An 8,570-nucleotide genomic window follows, 5' to 3' on the forward strand; every position below is an offset into this window, starting at 1 on the left:
ACGGAGCAGGAGAAAAGACTTTTGAAATAAAAATAATTTTAACTGTATTGTGTAATTGGCACCGCCCACTGAAGGGCAAAAACGAAATCGCTTGCGACCATGAGTACCATAATGCATCAGAAGTATACAACCACATGGGAAGCCCACCGGAGGGCTAAAACTGATATAAAGCAAACTTACAAGTGATCGCTAACAGCGAAGATGGACTGCCAATTTCACCTGTGAGCAAGGTCAATGAAGACCGAAACGTGTAAGGTTAATGGAATTGCTGATGTCTATATAACACAATAAAAGCAAACACTGCCTGATCAGGAGTGTGACTCTTTTATTCCGTTCCCCACAGGCGTTTTAATGATACTTAGCAGTGCGGTGCTGCCGGAATCCGACACCACCACATGAATGAGTGCCTGATTGGGCGATGCAGCACTCATTAATGTGGTATATATATATATATTCACTGAAAAAACCATAGGTTATAGACCATATATAGTTAGGAATTAGCATTTACAAAACCTTGAAAATGCACTGAAAAAACCATAGGTTATAGACCATATATAGTTAGGAATTCCCATTTACAAAACCTTATTTTACTCACACAAAACCATTGAAATTCCATATATAGTTAGTTGCACTAACTATATATCGCGCACCCGCAATCCACTGCTGATGATGTCACATATTACATCATTCATGACATGGTCAGTGACATCACTGATGCCATCACTGATGACATCTCAAATGACATCACTGATGACATCACTGATGACATCTCATTTGACATTACTGATGACATCACTGATGACATCTCAAATGACATCACCGATGACATCACTGATGACATCTCATTTGACATTACTGATCACATCACTGATGACATCATTCATGTGATAATACGATGAACCTCTCCAGACTCTAATATAACCTTAGATACACTCAGTGTAAACAGACACTCACAGACTGTCACTCAACCATGGAGTTACTCACACACCTAGTCAATCATGCAAAGAATCAATCACACCTCCATTTCCTCAACTATACAGTTATACACACCTTATTTATTCAAACATATACTAACACATATTTACTCTCTTATACAATCCCTGATACAAGTTCACAATGATCCATACAGCCACTGACACATTCACTGGCTCTTATGCACAGTTATTTATATATGTCAACTCTCACATGTACTGTGTTTTACATATGTACTTACTTTGACATGTAGCACTGAGATATCCATTCACTCACTAATACACTCATGCACACAGTCAACCGCCCATACCGCTGTTTCCACATGCACTTTTGAACCCATACATCTAGTGAATCAACTGCTCACTCATCTATGCACAGAGTCATACACCTCCCAGCCACCCACACACACACTCAGTCTCCCATACAAATACTTGGGCAACCAATCAATAACCCATACAGTTACTCATATAGCTACTTATCAACACATGCAACAGTTTACAGAACAACAGACATAATGATGCACAAATTAAGACAGTTTAGTCACTAACCCATGCACTCAGTGAGACACATTTAATCACTCACTCATACAGTCAGTCATGCACCTACTAAATCCTTCATCCAGACACTCATACATCCACTCATTCTTCAATATGTAAGACATATTTTAACTTTACAGAAACATACAGTCACTGGATGTTGTCATCAGTGATGTCATCAGTGATGTCATTTGAGATGTCATCAGTGATGTCATCAGTGATGTCACTGACCATGTCATGAATGATGTAATATGTGACATCATCAGCAGTGGATTACGGGTGCGCGATATATAGTTAGTGCAACTAACTATATATGGAATTTCAATGGTTTTGTGTGAGTAAAATAAGGTTTTGTAAATGCGAATTCCTAACTATATATGGTCTATAACCTATGGTTTTTTCAGTGCATTTTCAAGGTTTTGTAAATGCTAATTCCTAACTATATATGGTCTATAACCTATGGTTTTTTCAGTGAATTTTCAAGGTTTTGTAAATGCTAATTCCTAACTATATATGGTCTATAACCTATGGTTTTTTCAGTGAATATATATATATATACATACATATATAAACATATATCATCTGTATATCTATATAAATACAAACATAAATACATGCATACATATACTTATATGCATACAGATGCATGTTATTTACATGAAAGTTGAAAAAACACTAATAAAAGCAAAGCTAAAAAGCCACCTCATTACAAACAGAATGGCTTTAACTTAAACGAGGGCGAGATCTATTGCATTTTCAATGCTTGTTTACTTTGGTTCCATCAAGAAGGCATTCAGATGTGTCACACATTTGCCATAAATTCTGAATGTTAGCACTCTAGTTGCACATTAGATCACTGTAGTAAAGCTACTGCTCACCAGGGACGTCTGCTGCTGGTATTCAAAGTGCATGTTTCAGTCTGCATGTCAGAATTTTTTTTAATGAAATAGAAGAGGATTTGAGAAGTCACTCAAAATGATCCCTAATTTTTCTTTCTGAAGCACTAATCATACTTTCTATGGCAAAATTAACCCCCTCATGTTGTTCCTTTTTAAATTGAGTGTTTTCAGACTTACCACTTCATTCCAATCAAGATGGCTTCTGGTGTGCCATACTTTTGTCATAAGTAAGACTGTTAGCGCTCTAGTTGTTCTTTAGAACACTCTGGGACATTCTGTCATTGGGCTATACTTGGGGTACATCTGGGTGATATTTGGGCTACATTTAGGCTCTTTTGTCTCTGGTGGCCTTCTTGGGAGACTGTATGTCAGAATTTTTTAATGAAATTGAAGAGGGTTTGAGAAGTCACTCAAAATGTGCCCTAATTTTTCTTTCTGCAGCACTAATCATAATTCATATGGCAAAATATACCCCCTCATTTTGTTCCTTTTTAAATTAAATGTTTTAAGAGTTACCACTTTATTCCAATCAAGATGGCTTCAGGTGTGCCATACCTTTGTAATAAGTAGGACTGTTAGCGCTCTAGTTGTTCTTTAGAACACTCTGGGACATTCTGTCATTGGGCTATACTTGGGCTACATCTGGGTGATATTTGGGCTACATTTGGGCTCTTTTGTCTCTGGTGGCCATTTTGGGAGACTGCATGTCAGAATTTTTTAATGAAATAGAAGAGGATTTGAAAAGTCACTCAAAATGTGCCCTAATTTTTCTTTCTGCAGCACTAATAATACCTTCTATTGCATAATATACCCCCTCATTTTGTTCCTTTTTAAATTAAATGTTTTAAGAGTTACCACTTTATTCCCATCACAATGGCTCCAGGTGTGCTATACCTTTGTAATAAGTAGGACTGTTAGCGCTCTAGTTGTTCTTTAGAACACTCTGGGACATTCTGTCATTGGGCTATACTTGGGCTACATCTGGGTGATATTTGGGCTACATTTGGGCTCTTTTGTCTCTGGTGGCCATTTTGGGAGACTGCATGTCAGAATGTTTTAATGAAATAGAAAAGGATTTGAGAAGTCACTCAAAATGTGCCCATATTTTTCATTCTGCAGCACTAATCATACTTTCTATGGCAAAATATACCCCCTCATGTTGTTTCTTTTTAAATTAAATGTTTTAAGAGTTACCACTTTATTCCAATCAAGATAGCTTCAGGTGTGCCATACCTTTGTAATAAGTAGGACTGTTAGCGCTCTAGTTGTTCTTTAGAACACTCTGGGACATTCTGTCATTGGGCTATACTTGGGCTACATCTGGGTGATATTTGGGCTACATTTGGGCTCTTTTGTCTCTGGTGGCCATTTTGGGAGACTGCATGTCAGAATGTTTTAATGAAATAGAAAAGGATTTGAGAAGTCACTCAAAATGTGCCCTAATTTTTCATTCTGCAGCACTAATCATACTTTCTACGGCAAAATATACCCCCTCATGTTGTTTCTTTTTAAATTAAATGTTTTAAGAGTTACCACTTTATTCCAATCAAGATGGCTTCAGGTGTGCCATACCTTTGTAATAAGTAGGACTGTTAGCGCTCTAGTTGTTCTTTAGAACACTCTAGGAGGCTGCAGTAGAACACAAAGGAATCAACTGACAGTCTCTGTCCTTGTTGGATGTACATGTTTTACTGAGAATGTCAGACTTCATTTTCACATGACTGAGAAAGATAATGTGAATTTACAGAAAATATGCTTTCAGTTTAGCTTATAGATCCCCTTCCAAACCACTGTGGGAAAATCATGAGATATTAGTTTTCTTTCAAACAATATTCATGATATCACAGCAGAAGGTTTTTTCACATGGTAAAATCACCTTAGAACCCACCACAATTCCTAAAACGAGTATGGTACCATCAACAAATGATTTATAATGTAACTAAAGTCCTAAAACCCTCTATTAACTACAATGCTTTTTAATGAGGTGCTATCATGTATATTGGTCCCAAGATGGCTGCCAACACTTCTTGGATGAAGTGCTGACAGCCAATCAGATCAGATGTGTGGTTAGGCTCCGCCCAGATATATATCTTTTTTTGAACCTATATTACTCAAAATCCACTGGAGCACATATATTGAGACCTAGCAAAGGCACATCGGGCTAACAGTCCCTACAATTTTGCCAAGTTTCGTGCAAATCCATTCAGCCGTTCGAGCTAAAAGTGAGGCCAACCGCCCTATGGAAATTAACATGGGAAAAACGTGTTTTGGGACCCCCCTTTTTTCTCGGCCCCCCCTTGATGAAACCCCCCCAAATTGTCAGGGGCTGCTCAGAAACAAAATGTTCCATTTGCCTGAAAATTTCAGCCAATTCCGTCCACAAACGCCAAAGTTATTAGACATAGAATTTTCAAAAATCCCATAGAGAAAAAATCCTAACTATATATACCTACTGGCGACCGCCAGTAGGTAATATATATATATATATATATATATATATATATATATATATATATATATATATATATATATATATATAGATATATTTTTTTTTTTAATTGTTTTATATATATATACCACATGAATGAGTGCCGCATCGCCCAAACCCAGAACAAAAAGAAAAAAACATGGGTGAAACGCCGCTAGATGCCAACACTATAATAAATCTCTCTAATATTACACTAAGCAAGGCGGAAGAGCAGTTATTATCTTTGGGTCTGAATTATTGTCCAGTTCAAAGCTTTAACTACGCCATGACTAGAGTTGATTTATTCTGTTACATAAGAAAACTCAAATTGAAAAAAACATTTTGCGCTAAAATCTACCAAAGAGACTTCAAGTGCTAATGATATACCTGATGAACTTAACAACGATAGTGTCAGTGCACTAGCAGCATCAGATGTGCACACATTCCTGGATGCTAATGGACTAAATACTTCCACCTATGATTCTGAGGCTGACCCTGATGCTTCTACACAAGCACGTTTAAGCAAGATCTCTGTCTTACAAAAAGGAGCGGGGCTAAGCCCTTTCAAAAGCAAATCGAAATATGTACCATTGATGCCTAAAGACGCCATTGATGTTTTCCATGACTGCGTTACCAATGATATCAAAAAATTATACAAACAGACCAACACTAAATCTAAAAAGAAAATTACACACATGAAAAGAGAATATGTGAAGTTGATAAAGAAGCTTGGTGAAAATCATGAAATAGTGGTGAAGAAATCAGATAAAGGGGGCAATTTGGTTATTTGGCCAAAGCAGGACTATATATTAGAGGCCAAACGACAGCTGAATGACCCCCTCTGTTACAAGACTTCCACCCAGAAAGAATATTCTAATGCTAAGGGTAATTTACAACATATGCTGGCTCAGTGGAAAAGAGAAGGACTTATCTCTTCTGAGGAGTATAACTTTATGTATACGGAATTTCCTATCATGCCATCACTATACCTAATTCCAAAAGTACATAAAGGTGTAGTACCAGTGCCGGGCAGGCCTATTGTGTCAGCTATTAAAAGTATGGGTGAAAAGGTTGGCCAGTATATAGACTTTTTCCTCCAAGACATTGTCAAAAACCTTTCCAGCTATGTACGCGACACCAGTGACTTTTTGCTCAAAATTGCTAATATTGAATGGGAAGACAGTATGTGGTTAATTTCGCTAGACGTTGAGGCGTTATACACAAGTATTGATCATGTACAAGGTCTAAATGCTATCCAATATTATTTGGCCAAAAAACCCATAGCGTTTTATGAACATAACAAAGTCATTTTGGGACTCATTGAATGGTGTCTGCACAACAACTATTTTACCTTTGGCAAAGATATCTATAGACAGCTAAGAGGAGTGGCGATGGGGGCCTGTTTCTCCCCCAGCTATGCGTGCTTGCACGTTGGCTGGTGGGAGGAGCAGGTCCTCACCGTACTACACTCTACCTGGATGAACAATCAGGTGAAATGTTATCTTAGATATACAGATGATATATTCATTGTGTGTAAAGGCTCTGAAGATGATGCACTACTGTTCATTGAGAGTATTAACAACAACTCCATGAATTTAAACTTCACAGCACACATTGGTCAACACAAGATGCAGTTCTTGGATGTAGAGGTTTACGTTGCCAACTCTAAGTTAAACACTACATTGCACAGAAAATCTACAGCCGGGAATATGACCCTCCATGCGGCAAGTATGCACCCTAAACATACCATTGCAGGGATACCGTATGGAGAAATTCTCAGGCTCAAAAGAATCTGCAGTTCTCCCTCTGACTATGAATATTGCCTTAAAGAGTTGTTGGCACGTTTAAAAGTCAGGAGATATTCTGATACTATTTTGATCAAGGCAGTTGAAAAGTCCAAACTCAGATCCAGACAGAGTCTTTTTCCTGAATCCCAGTCAGAACTAGATCAGGAGAATAATTCTGGAACCCAAGAAGACTGTCCGCGCATGATTACTACCTTTAGTAGTGAGGACAGAAAATTAAAAGCAATACTAAAAAAGAATTGGCCTATTGTTCTCAGTGATCATATTTTGAACACTAGGCTACCGGCCAACCCTACCATTACCTTTAGACGGGCCAGAAGTATGGGTTCTGCTTTGGATAAAGCAGCCCCTGAATTAAAGTCCAAAATTCCCTGGTTAAAACCTTCTAAGGGCTTTTTCAAATGTTCTAGCTGCCGCGCGTGTAGGTTCGGTATCAATACTTTACATTATTCTATTCCATTTGATACAGAACCTAGAACTATCACTGGCAATTTCAGTTGCAAGACTGACTATGATGTGTATGTCCTGACGTGCACCTGTGGGCTAAGATATGTGGGAAGTACCAAGCTCCAGGTGCACGTCAGGATCCTACAGCATTTACGCGCTATCCTTCACAATGACCCGGCCTATCCGGTAGCTCGTCACTTCAAAAGAATCCACAACAACGACCTCTCTTGTCTGAAATATTTTGTGATTGGAGCCATACCCCCTCTTAAAAGAGGTGGGGACCGGGAATCATTATTAAGGCAGCTAGAACAAGGATGATTCTTGAGTTAGACACTCGTTGACCTAATGGATTGAATAACATTGAGGAAATGCACCATTTTTTATGATGCCTCTTTCTTACTTTGCGATTCTTTCCTCAGTGTGAATCTAGTGCTCAGCAGCTTGTATCCACTCCCTCTTAGTTAGGTTCCCTATTTCGAGGTTGAGGCTGGGTCTAGACACTGTTTCACACATATCTGTCCTCCAACACTTATCTTAGATTCAATTAGTATTTGTTGTATTTCTGGTGTACAGTTTATTTATTCTTCCTTCAGTGTAATTTCTACCTCTAGTATGTGTGTCCTTGTATCTTAACACCCTCTTTTTATATAGGTTTTTTTTTTTACAATGAGATACATATGGGTTGAACTATGAACTATGAAATTAGATCTTTATGTGTGGTTTATATGTAATTTAGTCCTTGACACATATATATATATATATATATATTTCTACTTTTCTATTTGACTGTGCCTTGATTGATAACATGAAGTATTATATTTATCACAATTTTATTCTCATGTATATATACGTGTATATATTATTCAATGTATATATATGTATATATATTATTTGACAACGGTTTAGCTGTATTTATTGGGTTTTTAACACATTTTTGATACAATTTTATACTATTTATTGCCAAGAGATAATTTATACTCATGGATTATATGCAGTCGATTGTTCTCAGGGATCTGAGAAGTTTTCTATATCATGATGTGTTTATCTCTTCTATAATGAATGGTATTGCACTTCTTTTCTCTCGCTCTCTTTTGCACTTATTTTACTCTCACTTAGCACTTTATTGCCTGCCACTTTTTTTAAGCTACATTGGCACATTGTGTATCATATTATACATGTCTAACAGTTACGTCTCATAAGAATTTTGTATTTATGCAGTTAGTTTCTGTTCAACTTATTGGCGTATGTGTATAATTAGACTATTTATACCTTTGCAGTATACACACATGAATCCTGGATTTATCCGTAAATATTTGTATGTGCTGATTCAATTGCATCAGCTATCAGTGGCAGTATGTTTTCACTGTTTATTCATCACATGATGCATTACGTCATTGTGAGGGGGTGTTCCTTCTAACACTGCATAAAAAAAGCATTTTGTCTG

Source organism: Lissotriton vulgaris, chromosome 7 (assembly GCF_964263255.1).
Source record: "Lissotriton vulgaris chromosome 7, aLisVul1.2, whole genome shotgun sequence".
Classification (NCBI taxonomy): domain Eukaryota; kingdom Metazoa; phylum Chordata; class Amphibia; order Caudata; family Salamandridae; genus Lissotriton; species Lissotriton vulgaris.